General features: G+C 44.3%; 1 long non-coding RNA gene across 2 annotated transcripts; it reads left to right on the top strand.

Annotated features, from left to right (window-relative positions):
- The first annotated feature begins 1,662 nt into the window (after nt 1-1,662).
- On the top strand, nt 1,663-14,758 carry LOC146889873 (uncharacterized). Of its 2 annotated transcripts, none has more exons than XR_014999582.2 (3): nt 1,663-1,780; nt 7,284-7,482; nt 12,104-14,758. It is a non-coding gene; the product is annotated as an uncharacterized LOC146889873 (long non-coding RNA). The 2 variants fall into 2 exon arrangements; XR_015736306.1 differs by lacking the exon at nt 1,663-1,780 and adding an exon at nt 2,907-3,004.
- The last annotated feature ends 6,072 nt before the right edge of the window (nt 14,759-20,830 follow it).

Genomic DNA, 20,830 nt, shown 5'->3' with positions numbered 1-20,830 from the left:
TCCTTCCCGTATCTTGTGAGATTCCGTGTGTGACAAACAGTTTCTGGGATGACCTGTGCCTCATGGCAGCTGCTAAATATGCCCAGACATGTTGACGTTTTCTCTTCTTTTTTAACTTTCTTCAATGCCAAATGTTTAAAAACTGAAATATTTCTTTCTAGCTACATGACATTCTATCCTTCAGGCTGCAGAGAAGTCAAGAGTAGATGACTGAAGGCAATTAGGATAGAAACATAAGTTTGTGTGACTGATGTGGCAGGCAGAACCGTGGTCCCAAACGTTCCCATGTTCCAACCCTCAGAATCTGTGAGTATGCCAAATTGAACGGCAAAGGGTAAAGAGTTAAGGTTACAGACCGAAGGAAGGCTGCTCACTAGCTGATGTTCAGATAGGGAGATGACTGAGTTATTGGCGTCCGTGATATCACACAGGCATGAAGAACTGGACAAAGATATCAGAAGAGGGAATCAGAGAGAAGGCAGATGGAGAGGAACTCAGACTGACATTGTTGGAAAAGACAAGGCATGTTCTGGAAACGAGCCAAAGGTAACGAACCAGCTCCTCTTCCTGGTCTGGGGGACGCCAACAAGATGATCTGTACCCAAGAGACCCATTTCAGACTTCCGACCCAGAGATCCGGAGGAGGAGAAATTGTGCCGTTTTAGTCCACTGAGGTTTGTGACGAGCTCTTTATTCTAGGAGAGACAGGAATCGCATACAATTGAGGAGACTCAAATAATGCGGCTCAGCTCATTTGTCAATAAAAGTGAACCTGGGGCTCAGAGAAGCAGAGGTACCCAGGATAGACACCTGGGAAAGAGTGACTGTAACCTGAAGAAGGGCCAGCCGATGGCTGCTCTCCCTGTGCCTGTCAGTTGAGCCCAACTAGGCCAGAGAGGCATTGCTCAGATGGCCCTCCTGGGCCTCCTTAACAAAGAACTCAGGAGCAAACCCATTCTCTGGAATAACAGGGCTCACTTCATTAGCAGTTAAGGCCGACTTAATGGTCCTCAGTAAGTTTTCCTCCCTGCACTGACGGGTCTGTAGTTAAGAGCTAAGAACCTCACCGGGGAAACCAAGGGCACGTCTAACTAGGTGTGGCCGCGGGAAATGGCTCTCTCCTGGGCCCACTTCAGCTCTTCATTTGGAGTGAGCCGAGCAGGAACAGCCGCAGCTCATTCGCGGGAGCAGAGCCCTCCCACAGGAGTGCAAGAGCTTTGTTTCCGGGTGGATGTTTCCTTGCCTCTGAGTGTGAAAACCAGTCCTCAGTCATTTTCATCGGCAACAACTAAATGCCTTCCCTTTGCTGAGTCTTCACCGCCTGGATTTTTATAATTGCGTCTGTCTGGTTCTGAATGGGTTCCCTTGGAGCTGAGCCGGTCTGAAATGTGAAGGCCCTGACGATGCTTTGCAAAATGTTCAGGCTCTAAGGATGTCTTTCTTCCTCTCCTTCGGTGCCTTGCCAAGCCCTCATTTAGGCCAAGCCTTTTACGTGTGTAGCTGATATTCACAGTGTTGTTTCCCCTGCTTAGATCTGGTCCTTTGCTTCAACTTTCATCGACTGCGGTGGGACCCCGAGTTTAACACGCCCATATGTTGCAGGAAGGTGTGTAGCTAACAACTGCCCGCCTACTGGGGCGTGGCCTCATTGACTATTTACCTGGATGCGGAAGCGCGTCTGGCGGTCTTCTCTCTGCCTTTCCCCTTGGACCCTGTTTTTGCTGGTTCGGTTTGTTTGGGTCTCGTCTTTATCCATCGTTCATGCAGAGAATCCTCATTTGTAAGTTTTATCTATTAATAAATACCTGTATATTTCTTAGTTCTGAGTTAGTGTGGGATTCCTTTTATTAAGCGTCAGACATCTCTCCGTGTTCACCCGTAGATCGGATGGGTTTTTAGAGAAGCATACTACCATTTTGTGTAAAGTCCCATGAAATGTTCATCATTACTTAATCCGCCTGGCTGTGCCACCAGCGGCTCAGTAGCTGCCGTACGTGCCCCACAAAAGGGCTGGTTTATGGGGCAGGGGAGATGGCGCCATTGCTAAAGTGTCTGGTGCACAAGCAGGAGAGACTGAGCTTGACCCTGGCACCCGGGTGTGAGTGTGGGGTGCGTGCCTGTAGTGCCAGTGGTGGGCAGGCAGAGACAGAAGATCCGGAGGGCTTGCTGGGAAGCCAGCCTACTCAAACCAGCCAGCCACAGGTCCCAGAGGAAAACTGTCTCTAAAACATGGTGGACGGCTCCTGAAGAATTGTCTGAAGTTGACGTCTGACTTCCATGTGCACACCTATGTGTGCACACCTATGTGTTCATGTGCACTGAATACACACATGAACCATCATATACACGCACCTCCATACATATGACAGTCTTAAACTTTGATCTAAAACTGATTCCTGAGGCCCCTTCATAGTCTTCTTTTCTTCCTTTTTTATTATACTTTTTATTACTTAGAGCAATTTTTAAATTTAAATATATTTTGATCGTACTCTTCCCCTCCTCCAAGGCCTTCCAGATCCCCTTCCTACCCATGCAACTTGAAGTTCTTCCTCAAAAAACAAACACAAACTTAATGGAACAACAAAATATAGAAAACAAAATGCAGCCCCCACACTTATCAAACTGTAACCAAACAACAACAACAACAAATGCACAAAAACCAATTATATGTTGGCCAGTTATTCCTGAACGTGAGGCCTATACTGGAGTGGTTGATGTACCCAGTGTCACTGTATTAGAGAAAACAGATTTTCCCTCTCTGAGCAGGTGTGACAATTCAATTGTTAACCTTTACCCTAGTGTGATACGGGAGAATTATCTGTATTCTGTCAATCATATTTTAATAAAACGCTGATTGGCCAGGCAGGCAGTATAGGCGGGAAAGCCAGACAGGAAGTAGGGGTGGAGCAAAGAGACTGGGAGTATTCTGGAAGCAGAAGCTCTCTCTCAGCTCTCCTGCACAGACCACCGAAGAGGGAACATGTAAGCTGTCACACTGAGAAAGGTACTGAGCCCATGTGGCTAAAATAGATAAGGATAATGGGGTAATATATGTTATAAGAGCTAATAAGTAGCCAGAGCTAAGGGCCAATCAGTTTATAACCTTATGGAGTCCTGTGTGTGATTTTCTTTGTTGCTTGCCGGCTGTTGGGGTACTAGGCTGGACAGAAACCCCAACAAGCCGGCCCTCATGTTACACTAGTGGCTAGATTTCCATCCATCCATCCATCCATCCATCCATCCATCCATTTATTCATTTTTTCCTGGTTTTTCAAGACAGGGTTTCTCTGTAGCTTTGGAACCTGTTCTGGAGTTAGCTGTTGTAGACCAGGCTGGCCTTGAACTCACAGAGATCTGCCTGCCTCTGCTTCCCGAGTGCTGGGATTAAAGGCGTGCGCCACCACTGCCTGGCTTCATTTATTTGTTTTTTAAAACATAACAAAATAAAATACAGCAAGATGAAACAAAAACTATCACATCAGAGTTGGGTAAGACAAACAAGGAGAAAAGAGCTCAAAAGAAGGCACAAGAACCAGCGATCCCCCATTCACACTCAGGAATTCCATATAAACATTAAACTGGAAGCCATAATATAAACACAGAGTTCTGTGCAGCCCTGCGCATGCTGCCTCGATCTCTGAGCGCTCATAGGAGCTTTGGTCATGCTGATTCAGAGGGGTGGCTCCCACCCTTCTTCATGCTGTGGCCCTTTAATATAGTTCTTCATGTGGTAGTGACCCTAACCATCAAACGAATTTCTTTGCTACTTCATAGATGTAATTTTGCTACCGTTATGAACCATAATGGGATTTGACCCACAGGTTGAGAACCTTGTTTGAGAGGACTTTGTTTTCTTGGTGTCCTGCCCAGGCTCTCACACTTGCCACTTCTTCAGCTGAGAGGTTGTCTGAGCCCTGAGGGGAGGGAGGGACTTGATGGAGATATCCCGTTTAGGGCTGAGTGTTCCAAGATCTCTTTGCAGAACGTCTGGCTGTGGGTCTCTGTGTTTGTTCCCATCTGCTACAGGAGGAAGCTTCTCTGATGGTGGCTGAGCACTGGCTGATGAGCATGGCAGACTGTCCTTAGGAGTCACTTTCATCACTATCTGTTCTTTCTTGTTTTAGACTAGTGGTATTAGGTTTTACCTAGGTCCCCGGGCTATCTCATCTCAACTTCTTGGCAGCCTCAGGTCTGGGTTCTCCACCTCACAGTCTTCAAGGCCACTGTATTTGACAGCTGGCCTGACACCTCTTTATCTCTTCCCCTCCTAACAGGGACAGGAACCGACCCTGCATTCCTGGGGTGAGGTGTGGATCTAGACTTTCTAGGGGTTGGGTGAGGTGCCTGCTGCTGGCAGAGCCCCCTGCCACCGCACTGTTCAGACCGTGATGAAAACCCTCAGTGTTTGCCCTATCACTAGACTCCAAGGATGTTGCGTTACCTCCTGCCACATAAGGACAAGAGTAAAAGAAAATAAGTAATTTAATCAGATGACTGGAGGACTCTTCATTAGATGTGGGTTTAGTTTAATCGAAGGTCTATTATTAAAATGGGGATTTTAAGTGTTATCCTGGAAAGGCCTAAAGAATTTCCCACCTCTCCTTTTTCCTCAATGTACAGTCAGTATAGGTTGTCAATATTATATGGGTTTTCTTTGTCTACTTTAAAAAATATTTTATGCTTAAAATGCATAGTGTGTTGTCATCATTACAGTCTCCAGTTCCGTCTCTCAGGCCCCTCCCATTCTTCTCCCTAAGGAATTTCTTAGGAAGTCTCTGAGGGTGACAATGTGGCACGGAGGGCTATGTCAGACTCTTATCTTCGGAGTGAACTTTGGTGGTCACTTTTGTTACTTGGTCCTGGGCCCGCCAGGAGGCCGCAGAGGAAGCTAAAGCCAGGGCAATAGTCAGCAAGGCATGCTGAACCCCTTCTCTTCCGAAGGAGTCAGAGCCCTAAGTGGAACATCTCTATACTGCTACCTCCCAACCCCTAAGGTTCAGGAAACACGGCAGAAGACAGGGTGATAAGGGAGGAACGTAAGACCAGAAGATGGAGCTGAGTGTTGTGAAACTATCTTCTGGATAGGCCGCGGCTGCTGGACTTAGGAACTCACAGCAGCAGCGGCCGCGCCTGCACAAGACAGCAGGTGGAACTCATGGGCACTCCTTCAAGGATGGGGGAAGGCCTCAGGAGGCCCCGCCCCTCCGCCAGGAGCTATAGGCAGTTAGTTAATGGTTGTTGGGTTCAGGGGAGTCGTTTTCTTCAGTAGTGTGGTCATGGCTATGTGGCCTGTGCTCCAGTAAAGACCTGCACCCAGGGCTCATGCAAACAGCCCTAATTAAACCCAGTAGTTGGCAAAAGAGAAAAACAAAACAAACAAGCAAAAAAAAAAACAAGGAAGTGTGTACTGTTTGTTCTAAAGATGCTATGACTCCAGTAGTGATTTCGCTTTGGTCCTTCTCTGATGCGGGAGAATTGTCTGTATTCTGTCAATCATATTTTAATAAAACGCTGATTGGTCAGGTAGGAAGTATAGGCGGGACGGAAACCCCAACAAGCCGGACCCTCATGTTACACTTCTCTCTTCCCTTCTCTCTGTTTGGGTGCTCAGGTGCCTTTAGAGAAGGCTCCCACTTGGTCTGAGAGAAGAAGAAAGGGCACTTTAAGATACGGCGTGGGTAAGGGTATGTGCCCCAGCTGCTTTAGTCCCGCCCCAACGCGGGTTTCCTCCTACACTTGTCGCTCCCTCTTCTGCCCAGCACCAGAGCATGGTGGCTCTGATGAGCAGCCTGGAAGCCCTGGTGGCTTCTTGTTCCTTCTTTCTTGAGAGTGACAATATGGCATCGAGGGCTGTGTCAGACTCTTTAGAATGAACCTTGGTCTGATCTTTTTGTTCTTTGGTCCTGGGCCCACCAGAAGGCCACCACAGAAGGAGCTGTTTGGCACTTTGCAAGGACAAATAGCTAGCAAGGCATGCAGGCTTTGGGGTCTTTTCAGTTTTGGTTTGTGGCTTTCTGGGTTAAGAGTGCCCTCCAGGTAAGCGAAGACATGGGGTGGTGATGTCAGAAGGGAGGGGAGTGGCTATGCAAATAGATGTGTGAATGGAAGATAAGGAAGTTCTTTTCTCAATACCTGTGTGACTTCACTTAGAAATATGGTCTTTAAATCGGCCAGTGGTGGTGCACGCCTTTAATCCCAGCACCAGGGAGGCAGGGGCAGGTGGATCTCTGTGAGTTCAAAGCCATTCTGGTCTACAGAACTAGTTCCAGGACAGGCTCCAAAGCTACAGAGAAACCCTGTCTCGAAAAACCAAATTAAAAAAAAAAATGCAAAACAGCAATACGGTCTTTGCAGCTAATGAAACTGAAATCATCTGGGTGGGCCCTGCTACAGTTTGATTGGCATCCTTAGAAGTGTGGGGGAAGGATATTAAATGGAGCCTGACACGCACAGAGAGGATGGTGTGAGTTCAGAGAGGATGCTATCTCAAAGCCAGGACTGTCAGAGTCTGTGAGAGCGCAGAGCACAGGGAGCAAACTCCCGCAGACACCAGAAGGAACTGTTCCTGCAGGCATCTCACTTCCAGACATCCAGTCTCCAGAATAGAGAGGCCGGCTGTTCACGCCCCTAGTTTAAGGCACCTTGCGACAACCGTCTGAGGATGTGAACTTGAAGGTTAAAAGGAAAGTGGGGGGCTGAGGAAGAGCCCCTGGATGGACAGGAAAGATTCTTTATAGAGAAAGAGGCTTTGCCAGGAGCAGAGAGGGTGGCCAGCCACATCCGAGCCACAGTGCAGAGTAAAGTCAAGGGCACAGCACGCATAGTGCAGAGGTGGTGATGGTGAGGCAGGGGCATAGCACAGAGTAAAGGTTTCCTCCCTTAAATTGAACTTGATAGAAAAAAGCTTGAGAGTTTTATCCCAGTGTAGAAAAATGTGATACCAATTATGGACATTTAATGGAACACTCTTAGGGGTGTTGAGGGTGGTTTGGAGGAGCCATGGATGGTGACTAGGGCACCATGATGGAGGGCCACTTCTAATAGTATGTGTTGAAAGTTATAAGGGCCCACACTGAGTCAGTGGTGTTGGAGGAAACAATTCCTCTTGCCCTTAGCAGGACCCGGGCATTAACTGAATGTAGGAGCTGAGAATGATAACCAGATTTTTAGTGTGGGGTCTCAAGAGAAGAGCCTGACCGCACAGAAACAAGCTATAGTATGGGGGGTATGTTTCAGGAGGATGGTGTAGACCCTGACTGCACTGTGGATGTGCTCGCTTCTAGGTGCCTTTGGGATGCTCTCTGGAAGGGAAACCACCCTTGGAGGTGGAGAATTCGGAGGAACGATCTCTTCCAGGTGATGAGGAACGGGGGTAGGCCACTCAAAGAACACGTGCAGAGCATAAAGAGAATACAAGCGAAGACAGGATCCCAGCATGACAGCCCGTAAGCCCTGGCTAAGGGAAAGCACCAGGAGAGGACGGTACGTGAAGTGCAGATGCACACTCATGAGAACGTATTTCTCATAAAGATAACATTTAAACAGCCACAGGTTTATGTTGCAGAAGACTTGAAAAGAATAATACTCTGTGTGTATGTGAGAGAAGAGGTTGATGGGGAGAGAGTGTGGGGGAGAGAGAGAGGAAGAGAGAGAGAGAGAGAGAGAGAGAGAGAGAGAGAGAGAGAGAGAGAGAGAATGAGAACAGAATGAATATAACAGAGAATTCACTTGGCAGAAGACCTTAAAATTGGCCCGCTTGAATGCTATGAGGTTATTGGTGCCTGGAGCTGGGGAAGATTCAGGAAGTGGAGCACAGAAGCCGTCAGGGTTGTGGGGAGAGGAGATGGACCCACATGTGCAGGCTTACAGTTTCAATAAATATGGCAAAGCGTATGGAAGAAAATGGAACCCGGAGGGGACAGAGGAGAAGGGGCCTCTCTAAAAGGTCAATTGTCTCAGAGAAACAGATCCAGGAGGCCAGGCAAAGGACAGCGGGCGTTTTCTGCGTTGCCTCTCCCAGCTGTATGAATGAAACCAATTCTGGAGTAATCCTGGCACTCAGGAGGCAGAGGCAGCGGGACCTGGAGTTCAAGGACTGACTGGGCTACATGGGCTCAAGTCTCAAAACTTCCAAAATTATAAAAAGCAAAACCCCAACTCCCCCTTCCTATCTACTGTTATCCCCCCCCCCCCCCACCAACATCCTCGTTGTTCTTTTACATAGTGAAGTAGTCTCTGGCCACGTGGAGCTTGTGAACAGGCCCACGGAAAGATGGCCGTTCAGGCGGAGTCCCTTCTGACTCCGGAATCTCAAAGTTGGGTGCATTATCTCGGGCAGCTGCTCATGTCTGCGCTGTTTGTGCAAGAAAAGAACCCAAACGGCGGGGCAAGGTTGCTGCTAGCAATGGGAGAATAGAGTCGCATTTCGAGCTGCAGACATTTTAAAGATAATTACAGAGCTACATTGTAGCTGTCGGGATCTTGGCTGGGAGGAGAGCAGCGTCGTTTTGATAAACGCTGGACTCCCGATGCAGGATGCTGCTACCGCCTGCTCGGAGGCCATCTGGTTCTCCCCTGGATTATAGGTTCTCACAGAACACAAAGTGGCCTTGCAAAACAGAGTTCAAATTTAAGGCTTGACTTTTCTCCCCCCTCAATTGTCTTCCTTCAAATTATTTAAATAGCAAGCAATTAGCTCCCGAAATTGGCAGCATCAACCCTCAGAAGGAGGGCGCTCTGTTGCCTTTCTCTCAGCCTCTCTCTCCTGCATCTTGGAGCCCAGTGGAAGAGGAAATTGGTCAATGAACTACCTGAACTTTGTTAAATGTTCAATGAAGTGCGCTCCCAGGGCTTGGGGTGGAGGCTTCCTGCTTTTGCTCTGTGTAGATGCCTTTCCGGTGAATGTGGCCTTTCAGATGAATGAATGACTTGGAAAGAAGAAAGTGGGGATCCCAGGCAGGCAGCGCCCATCCCTTCGTTTTCTCCTTCCTCCAACCCCTGCTCAGTAGTTTGAAGTCATGATCTGTGCAAAGTCAAGAGGAGGGCACTTCACAATGGAATGTGTTTCTTGATCACGAAGAGCAGCTTTCCATGGAAAATCTGATTTCATTTAAAATAGCTAGCGAAGTTCTGGAAATTACATATTTCAGGAAGCAACTGTGTGGTACTCTCACACATCCTACAGATGTCCAGTTAAAGGAGGGCCCAGGGGTTTACTGTGTTCACGATGACTTCCCTCACGTCATTGTGAAACTTGAACTTGGCTTTGGAGGCCCATGATAAGGATCTAAAACCTCTCCCTTCTAACCACAGAAGAACCCTGTAGCAATAGGGGCGTAGCTAGAGTTCTGTGAGGTGTCAAGGAGGCTGGACAATGAAGGTGAGAGCATCACTAGCCTTTGGTCAAGTTGTCAAGACTGGCTTAAACCCTGTGTGAAAGGCAGCAAGGAGCTGATGCAGAACATGAGCAGGGACTGCCACTCCCGCCCCCACTCATCTCCCTGACTCACAAGCATGCAGGGCACTGTGGGTCAGCCGTTTATTTGATGAGCAGAAAAAAAGCCTCAAGCACAGAAGGCTAAAGTTCTCAGGGTACAGAAAGTAAAGAAACCAGAAGGGAAAAAGAAAAAATTCAAAAGAAAACTTGAAACATTCCCCTATCTGGGTCTTGCTGTTTGCCATCCATTTTTTTTAAGGGTCTGCCTCAAAAGCTGCCTCAGGTCCTTCTGACTGACTGTGGTTCATAACCATAAATTGTGGTTGCTTTTGAACATGTCCCAAGTCTCTAGCTGGAAGATGAGCTCAGAGAAGGCAGAAGATGTGAGCAATTTATAAGTCTACTTATTCAATAAATAATTTTGGAGTCCAGTAAATAATTGTGAGGATCTATTTCATGTCAGGCAATAGGCTGGCTGCTCAGAGTTGGGGAATTTTTGTTGGCTTGGGTCAGTATAATGAGAGGTTTATCCTCAATGAAGCGTCTCATGCATTTACAATTATGATTCGGCAAGGGAGACGAGACACACAGCTTCAGAGCTAGGGAGCCATCGAGGTGGCATAGCGGTACCAGGTCAGAGACACTTGGAGGGCATTGTCGGGCTCAGTATGGACAGAACAGAAAGATGTAGACACCCAGAGGAACATTTCAAAGAAGAAACGTGTTAGTCACCTTCCTTGTGCCTGAGACCTGATACCTGTTAAGAAGAAACTGAAGAGTTACTTTGGCTTCTGGTTTGAGAGGATAAAGTCCATCATGGAGAGGAAGGCATGCTGGAAGGGAACTCGATCATGGCAGGAATGTGCAACTGGACTTCCTCACCTCCATCTTGATGTAACAGGAAGCAGAAAAGCTGACAGGAAGTGCTGCTTGGCGATAAAACCACAAGCTCCACCCCATTGGCTCACTTCCTCTAATGAGGTTCCACCTCTTCCACAATCTTCCTCGAATAGTGCCGGTAATGGGGGACAAAGTATTCAAACAGGCAGGCCTATGGGTGTGGGCACATTTTACATTCACAGATCAACAACCATCAGGGTACAGTTGGGGGCACCAACACTGGGTACGCTGAAGAAATGAATAACTTCGCCATCCTTTTGTGTCTGAGTCTCTTCGTCCCCTGTGTTCACGGTGGCCCCTAAACTATGCCATTCAGCAGGTGCTGCAGTGTGGGGAGGAGCTGGTTGTGTTTGTCCTGTCCAGGTCCCCATTCCCCATGATGCTCTGCTGCTTTTGCAGGCATCCCTGCGTCTTCTTCCCTAAGATGTCAAGGCTCTGAGTTTATTTTTAGCTCACACACTGATTGATTCTTGTTTAATGACTGAAAAATTCCAGGCATGCTTCTGTAAAGATAAAACAGGTAGAACAGGATGAAAGGGCATCTCTCTGGGGACATCTCTCTGGGGACATCTCTCTGGGGGCATCTCTCTGGGGACATCTCTCTGGGGGCATCTCTCTGAGGGCATCTCTCTGGGGGCATCTCTCTGGGGGCATCTCTCTGGGGCATCTCTCTAGGGGCATTTCTCTGGGGGCATATCTCTGGGAGCATCTCTCTGGGGGCATATCTCTGGGAGCATCTCTCTGGGGACATCTCTCTGAGGACATCTCTCCTCATGTTATTGCTTTTTATCTCCTTAAGGTTGGCTCTTGAGACAAAAATAGAATTATTCAAGCTCCTTAGTCCCCAGACTCTGTCAAAATTCTGAGTACTAAAACAGATATCATGAGATTGGAATTTGCTAAAGATGTCTGTGCCCTCCATTATGACAGTCGTGTGACAATTTGGAAACACCTTAAGCAATTTAAATGACCCAGAAAGATACTTCTTGGATTTGCTTCTGCCAACGTACTATTGCCGTTTCTTCTTCTCCCTCTTCCTCCTCTTCTTCCTCCTCTTCTTTTTCCTCCTTCCCTCTTCCTTCTTCTCCCTCACTCTCTTCCTTTTCTTTTTCAAATAAGCACGTTGAACTGGGGAGGGCTTGCTTCCTTCTTTGAATGGCACACCAGCCTAGCACATTATTTATGAAAGTCACTAATCCTGTGGAGTTCATATTAGCAGGCTTCACATAAGGATGCCCCTGCTAAAGTCTGAATGCCGTAGCTCGAGCTGTTCTATAGCCCCTTTATCCCAAAAGTGCACCTGTCACTAGGTGTCCTCCATTTGCTTAATTGAAGATATATATATATATTTTGAGGTCATCTGTTTTTCTTCATAAGGTTAAAGGTTCTCCACAATTTTCCCCTTTCATTCCCATTCAGAGACGTTCTCAGCCTGCCGGCAAATGAACACAGCAGGCTCTGTTTTAAAGTTTAGGTGATTTCCCCCCTGGGGCATATACATTGACTTCTTAAGGTCTCGTAATTCACTTGAAAACGCGCATTTACTCACACTAATAAAATTTTCTTCCCGCTATATATGTTCCTGCATTACATCATCTCATTAAGCATTAGGCTCACTCAGGCTTGGATTTCCCCCAAAGACTGTGGGAAATTTGTGACTGGCTCCATGAAATGAGCTCTTATGCTGCCGTGCCCTAAAAATAGTCACACCACACTGTAAAAACATATTGCAAGCGACTTAGATTAATGTCTTTCTTCTGCACTCAGGAGCCATGAGATGACGGGCTGGGACGGGACCTCAGAGAGCATCTGAGCAAATGCTAGAACTCACAGATGAGAAATCCACGTCCCTGCCTGGCAAGGAAGTGGTTCCTGCTGAGTCCCTGATACTTCGGACCTGGAACTCATATCCCTGGACTCCCTCTTATAAAGACAAAATATTCAACTTCGATGCTTTAGCGGATGAGAGAGTGAGAGGCTTGGAGTCTTGCAGACACGAACAATTATCCCCACTGGTTCCTTAGTGGCTAGGTTGTCCTTGAGAAATCTCAGCATAAGCAAGTCCTCGCATCTCTACAACGGGCACAACAGCTGTGGCCTCCTCATGGAGACATTATATTAAGCAAACAGCACGGTCGTGCAAAGACCCCAGTGCAGTGTCTGGACCAAAGAGACTGCTCAGAAGCCAGCAGGCATCATTCTTAATGATGTAGTTGTAAAAGGCAGCAGTAAGTGTCTGATAATAAAGATGGAATATTTTAATTAGTGAGTTGAAAAAAACATCTGAGGGAAAATGATTGTGTTCTACAAGTAAGTGCTTGAGAAAGAGAGAAATTTATCCCCTTTGCCTCCTGCTCCCCTCCCTGTCTCCACCCCACATGGAGGTGTAAACTTGTCCTGCCAATTTTAATCCACAGACTTGCAGTTACTTCAAGTATCTGGTCCTGCAGTTAATGGCAGTGGGTTTTTACCCACGGGTCTGTCGTTTCAGTCCCAAAATAGATAACAAAATAAGACGTCATCAGAACAAGTTTTCGTTCATGTCCCCTATAAAGAGGACCACATCATCATCATCTGCCCACATTTGCTGCCATGTCATGGTTGGTAGGACTCTGGTGTCAGGTTTCTTTAGGTTTGAAATCTGCTTTCATTTTTTGGGTAAACTGGGATTCAACCTTGTGTAGCCAACACCAGGTTGCAGAAAAAGAAGATCATAGTAAGTACATTCAACGTTTTTTTTTTTTTTTGAGACAGCATGCCTCTGTTCTCAAGGTAACAGTATGAGAACACTTCCCACCACAAATTTGTTTTGCATTGTTTGGCTTTCGTTGGGTCCACCTTCTGTGTACTATTGTGGTTTGGAGATTCATCCACGCTGCTATGCTCGTCAGTGTTCAACAGGGTGGGGCATTATGCTATATGTGATGCTATGATTGATTTATCTACTCATGTCGGTGAATATTTGGCTGCTAAATACCAGTATGTGGGAGATTCTTCCATTGTGCTTTGGAGCATGCATGCATGCAGTCCTTTTGAATTACACGGGGATCGCTGGGTTCAGTAACAGACACTTATAGAGTTTTAGCACAAACTGACAGTTTTAAGAAGTGGTTATACCTGTTTATACTTTATCAGTTGTTCACACAAAATTCAAGCTCCCTAATATTTTTTCCATTAAGTGATAATATTACATTAAATTTTTCTTTTGAGTCAAGGTCTCACTATGTATCCTGGGCTGGCTTGGAACTCTTTCTGTGGATCAAACTGGCTTTGAACTAACAGAGACATAGACCTTCCTCCAGGTTTCATGGGTTGGCATTAAGGACATGCACTCCATGTCTGGCCTTATGTTAAGAAAGGTTGCAGCCTGCTCATAGAGACATCTTATTGTGGTTTTCTGTCTGTGTGCTGGAGAACGGAAGCTGAGAAGAATATTTTCATATATTAGTTAGCCATTTCAGTAAACTTCTTTATGAGTTCTGTCTAAGATGGTTGCCTAGGGCTGAATAGGCACATGTTGTGTCCCTTTTGACAACTGATATTTCGGGAATATACATGAGAATAGATGCTGGATGAAAGCCTTTTCAATTCACACGCATAGTAATGTCTCTTGATAAGCAAAAACTCTTAATTATTGAAGTCTAATTTGCCAATCTTTTCCTTAATGTGTATGTGTCCTATGTGTACATTTTAACAAGATGAACTGCCCCCAGGTGTGTGGATTTTGCTGTCTTCTGCATAATTTACTGATCTGAAAACTTCTTCTCCTTTCTCTATAACAACTGCATCTATATAATCCACATAGAATTGCTTTAAGAGACACAGATCCAGGTTCATTTTTACTCTTTTGGTTATGGATCAGGCCAGGTTCAGGATGGAAAGGGCCGTCCATTTTGGACTGCTGTCTGATGCCGTCTCAGCCATCATCCATGAGACTCCCGTTCAGGTCCCTCAGTTCCTTTGCCTAGAGCCATGCAGCAAAGCCTGGAACTTTGTGGGACTCGGAAGATATTCCAGGTAAGTCATTAAATCCTTCTTGTCTTCATGCTCAGCTTGGAAGATTTTTGTCCTCTGCATCTGCACATACATTTTAGAATTGTCTTGTCCATTTCTATGGGAGGGCCTGCTGGATTTTATTTAAGATGACAGAGACATTGCAGATTTAGTCAGGTGAACTGATAGCTGTAAGCATTAAGTCCTCAGATCTTGGTTAAGCATAAGTCCAATTATTTCAGGTCATTTGAAATTCCCCTCCATAGCATTACATTGTTTTAATGTGTGTGTGTGTGTGTGTGTGTGTGTGTGTGTGTGTGTCTGCCATTTCTAACACTCTGCTGAATATTTTGAACTCTCACCTTTTCTTACATTCCATGGACCAGAATTTTCAGAACAATGTTCAAAAGAAATCATAACACAGCATCTGTCTCAAGCTTAAGTATATGGAATTCAGTCTGTTAACTATGTTGACTCTATGTTTACTTTGTGTGTTCCTTGAACTAGATTAAAGAGATTTCCCTGCTTCCCAATTTGCTAAAAGTTCATTTTGTTTGATGGACAATTGCTACAATTCCCAAATGTAGCTTTTCTCACCTAACGGGGAAAAATAGAACCTCACATTAATTTAATGGTTAATATTTGGATTTTTGATTTTTAAACCAAGACTGTATTTGTGGAATTTAAACTCAAAATTGAATGGAATTTATTAATTTTCCCTTTTATATATAACTAAATTGGATTTGCTAATATTTTGATTTCGATTTTCATATCTATGCTCAGGGGGGAGGTCAGCTCATATTCTTCTTCTATCTCAGATGTTTGACTTTCTGATTTTGTTCTTAAGGTGTGTTGAAAGAGAATAAAACACTTGGGAAATATTCCTACCTTTCCTAGGCTCTGGAGAAATTTGCGAACTAGGTGTTCTCTTTTCAAATATTTGAAAGAAATCTCTGTGGAAGTTGTGTCAACTTGGAGGTCATGGGAGGATTCAGAACAGTGCTTCTCAACCTGTGGTTCATCACCCCTTTGGGGGTTGAATGACCCTTTTACAGGCATAGCATATAAAATATCCTGCATATCAGATATTTACATTATAATCCACAACAGTAGCAAAATTATAGTTATGATATAGCAATGAAAATAATTTTATGGTTGGAGGTCATCACAACATGAGAAACTGTGTTGAAGGGTTGCAGTATTAGGAAGGTTGAGAACCACTGGTTTAGAAACGTAGACGCTATTTCTTTCATAGATAGAAGGATAGTCTAATTTTCTGTTTCTTCCTATGTCGTTTCTGGTAAGTTTTGATGTTTCAAAGATCACAGATTTTCATTGGCATGCGTGGTTTTCCTGATAAGACTATCCTGCTGCCCTCCATTGGCTAGGATCATAGCGCAATTGGTAGAATGCTTGCCTAACATGCAAAAAGCTTGCTCCCCACAACCTGGCACACTTGTAATCTTAGCACTTGAGAAGTGGAGGCAGCAGGATCAGAAGTTCATATCATCCTCAGTTACTGAGTTTTAGAGGAGTCTGTGGTACATGAAATCCTATCTCAAAACAAGGCAATCCTGTTGCAAGGAGCTGCTTGCTCATCCCAGCTGCCCAGAACTGAAATAATTACACAGAAACTGTGTTAATTAAATCACTGCTTGGCCCATTAGCTCTAACTTCTTATTGGCTAATGCTTATATTAATTTAACCCATTTCTATTAATCTGTATATCACCATGTGGCTGTGGCTTACCAGGTAAAGTTCCCAGCATCTGTCTCTGGTGGCTCCATGACCTCTCTCTAACACTGTCTTCCTCCTCCCATGCTATAGGCCAGGCCAGTTTCTTTCTTAAGAGTCTTTCCTCCCTTCTCCCAATCTCCTTACACACACACACACACACACACACACACACACACACACACACACACACTTTTATTTTTTTATTTGGCTCTTTTTGAGACAAGTTCTTACTCTGTAGGCCTGGCTGGTCTGGAATGTTTTATGTAGACTTAGCTGGCCTTGAATCCACAGAGATTTATTTGCCCCTGCCTTCTCGAGACTGGGGTTAAAGAAGGCATGCACAACCATGTCCAGGTGACAATTTTATTTATTCTTTCAAAGTATTTATTTATTCATTATTTATTTGAAGTGTATGCTTTAGCTTCTCTCTCTCTCTCTCTCTCTCTCTCTCTCTCTCTCTCTCTTTCTCTGTGTGTGTGTGTGTGTGTGTGTGTGTGTTGGTGTTGCACCATGTGCATGTAGGAGCCTGCAGAAATCAAAAAAGGAATCGGATCCACCTGGAAATGGAGTTACAGACCATTGTGAGCTACCATGTGGGTACTGATAAGCAAACCCAGGTCTCTGCAAGACCAGTCAGTGCTCTTAACTGCTGGACCATATCTCTAGCACCCCTGGAACAAATAATTTTAATTGTGGGTTCTGTATATGAGAGAAAACAGGCATCATTTTTCTTTTAAGTCTGTTTAATGTGATCATTTCTAGTTATATCCATTTCCTGCAAAAGTTTTGATTTGATTTTTATTTATTGCTGCCTAAAACTCCAGTATATATGAGCATCACATTTTCTTTATCCACCCCAGGACAGGCTGCTGAGCATGCGCACACAGGCATGCACACACGTGTGCTATGTACACATATACCCAAGGCCTCCACTACCTTCTCCACAGTCAAAAGAAAAATGTTTCTCTCTCATTTCTTCTGAATAATTTCAGGCAGATAGATCTGTCAGCTGAAGATTTTGGATGACTTTGTGGATTTGCTTTGTGAATCACAATATATGGAGATGAAGGACTCTTACTGTGCTCTCCCCCATCCCACTGGAATAAGGTTGGAAACAGAGAAGGGGTTCATATTTCCAGTACTGCTGGGGATCAGAAACTTTTACTTAATAACTTGCTAGGAACCAGGAAAAAACTTCTTTGCAGAATGCAGAGGAAACCACACAGAAACCAGTAATGCAGTTTGAGTAAAATGAGACCAGAGGTAATTCTTTCCCCATTGGAGGGTCTGTCTGTCCATCTGTTTGTATTTTCCCATCTCTGTTCTCTATCAATTCTTAGTCTGTGATTACTGGATTGTGCAGATGGGGCATCAGCAATATAACGACTGGACAAAAAGATTTTGGCAAAGAAATAAATAGAGACAGCTTCAAAGTAGAAAGATAGCCAGGGTTTCTTCCTTAAGTGACAACATTGCAAATCCCAGGGAAGCTGGCTGGAATTGGGCGGAGTCATAGGAGGCAGGGAGGGCTGCTGATCCTAGCCGAGCCACACAGGCGGTTTATGAGCAGCGGTAAGAATGCCTTCCCCCTCTCCCTGATCAAAGGACTAAACGTAGAAAAGGGAGAACGTGGGATTTGGGAGGCAGGGAGCAGCGTTCCCTGGGAGACACTTTTTATTATAGGAACCAGCAGACATTTTTGAGAAATATCTGACTCGAAGGCAATAAACTTCAGGAAGTCAAAGATGAGATGAAAACACCATAGACTTTGATGAAAAGGGAGATTACTATGAGAGGACGGCCTTTTAAGGAATCTAAAATTTAATGACTTTTTAAATGGTTGATAACAGATCTGGAAGCAAAAACTCACAAAAAAAAAAATATACAGCGTTTTGCATTCCTTCGCAATTGATGTGGTTCCCAAAGCTGCCTCCACATCCGGCGCCCCTCCCACCGTTGGACAGATGTTTTAAGTCATTCAGAATATATTTTTGAAATGTGTAATTAGGCAATTTCAGTGAAAAGAAAATTGTAAATTTGGGCTTCTTTTTCTTCTCCAGTTTGGCTTTTCAAAGGAAACTACAATCAATGAACTTCAAATGTGCCATTACAATGACAGTAAATCTTAATAAATATGGCCTCTTCATGAACCATTGCCTTTTTAAAATGTGGAGCTGAAGCTTCCCATTAACAGGTGTTGAGAAGATTGAGGCACATGGCATTCAGCAGGGTAGAAGGGGTACGACAGACAAAACATGAAACCATGGACCCCCAAAGCAACATTAGAAGTCACAAAGTTCACCCTGTGGATAATATAACCAGAAATGCAATGTTTTTCAAATTTACCACCCTAGAGTCACATGGGGGTGTCTCCAAAGCTGGCATTGGGGTGAAAGGAATTAGAGGGTGGTTAGGGCTTGTTTTTTAAAGTCCAATTTCTAAGGCAGTGGGTTCTTTCCTCCTCTTTCTTAAAAGGCAATTCTTCATAATTTGGCCATTTGAACTAATAAAATAATTACTTTGGTTTAAGCTATTTCTGATGTTGAACCAAACTGAGGAAGGCTCCCAACATTTAGATGAATAACACCAAGGAACTGGAAGAGTGAGAGAAGACACCAAGGAGCTCAGTGTGCTGTTGAGAAAACGTTAAACAGCAGGGGAAAACACAAACAATGGCGACAAAGTTGCACAAGACAAGTTGTCTAAAGCCAAAGAAGAACCGCGTGTAACTGGAACAGATGAGGTAGCAGATGAGATCACTGATAACCGAGTGTAACTGATAACAGATGAGGGAAGGCCGTTGTCCTTTGGTGTTGTGTATTTGTAGATCTGTGTCCATACTTGTCTCCATGCACATAAATACCTGAATCTGGCTCCATATATCTGTATAATTACATGCCTGCCTGTAGTTATTCAAGCAGGGGGAATGTCTTTCTTTAGTTTACAGTTGACACTACATCTCTCCAAGTCATTATTTTTTTGGAAGGGATTGGGTGTGGTCATAGACTAAGTCCCTGTTTTGAAAGACAAATCTTTTTATCACTTCCCATGTCCTTCTTTTCCCCTAATCTTTTAAATTATTTTTATGACATCTGTTCATCTATCTTTCTGTCTACCCATCACCTCTATCTATCTATCTCTCTATCTATCTCTCTATCTATCTATCTATCTATCTATCTATCCATCTGTCTATCTATCTGTCTGTCTATCCATCTATCCATCCATCCATCCATCCATCCATCCATCCATCCATCCATCCATCCATCTATCTATCTATCTATCTATCTATCTATCTATCTATCTATTCATCTAATCTATTCATCTATCCATCTATGTATGTTTGTCTGTCTATCTATCTATCTATCTATCTATCTATCTATCTATCTATCTATCATCTACCTATGTGTCTGTCTGTCTATCTATGCCGTGTTTATCATCTATCTGTGTGTACATATGTGTCTGCTGTTTGGGCGTGCACATACCACAGTGTACATGCGGAGGTCAGAGAAAAACTTGTAGGAATGACTCCTTTCTTCTACCTTGCGGACCTTAGGGACTGGACCCAGGCTGTCAGTCTTGGCAGCAGGCTCCTTTACCTAGGAGGCTATCTTGCGGGTCCACCTCTGGTTTCATATCAGCAAGAGTTTTTTAATGCTGAACGTTTAGTTTTCTCTTCTCTGTCTTTGGAGATGGACAGGTGAAACCAAAGAGCCTAAGGGTGTGAAAACACTGACAACAGCAAGAGCTGCTGAACGCTCCCTTAGGAATAGTACCCCCGATTATCTAAGAAGTGAAAACAGACAGCAGTTGGGTTGTTGTACAACTCAAGCAAAGACTAGGGAAATTAAGAAGTTACCCAGAATCCCTGAAATCTCTGAAAACAGAGGATAGCTAACAGAACAGTGTAAAGTGGGCACTAAAGTTTCTGACCCTGCTGTGTAACCTTAGCAAGAGCACAGGAAGGGTGAAGGCAAGAACAGAGGCGCATGAATGCCTTATGTCACCCGTAAGCAGCGCTCCACTCCATAGCTCTGAGCTTTGATGTTTGAGAAGTCTACTGTCGAACTTATACATAAGTTCGTGTTACAACTTACATGTAAGACGTTATGAGTCTTAAGTCTAAAATTCAAGCATGGTTATGGACATAAAGTTCAAAATCAGCCAGTGTTCATGTCGTTGCAGAAAAGAACCTGGTGTGAAATGTAAGAAAACAGGAAAAATGGGGAAAATGTCTCCTCGGCTTCACAGCATGAGACAAGACAGTCTTTAGTAAACTATGTGTTATTCATGATGGTACACGTAAACAGGCTATGATACTTAAATCAAAATGATTAACTTTACTTTGAGGCTTAAGTACAGTGCAATCTAGCAAATATAATCTCTTTTTAGGTTGTTTGTAAAGGACGCATTCATCTAAAAAATAAAAAAAGAAATAATAATTTAAAAAGACTAAATAAGTAAATCTAAAATATCGGATTAACACGAAACAATTTAAAAATCACAACTAAAACACTTTTACAGTAATATATAATTAAAAATTATGTATTAATTAAAGACATAAAACATGAAAATTGATGGAGGGATATTTTAGCTTGTTAATACAAGGCACACTGTAGACAGGCAGAAATACTCATCCAATGAATAACATGTCATCTAATGCCATTTCTTTGACAATAAAAGATCATTACCAAAGAAAGAAGAGTAGGCCACAAGAAGAAAAGAATTATAACCTGGAAAAGAGCGACTTCAGCCAATTTTCCTACA

Source organism: Myodes glareolus, chromosome 24 (assembly GCF_982192425.1).
Source record: "Myodes glareolus chromosome 24, mMyoGla1.1, whole genome shotgun sequence".
Classification (NCBI taxonomy): Eukaryota; Metazoa; Chordata; class Mammalia; order Rodentia; family Cricetidae; genus Myodes; species Myodes glareolus.
This window is presented reverse-complemented; position numbering and strand designations above follow the sequence as displayed.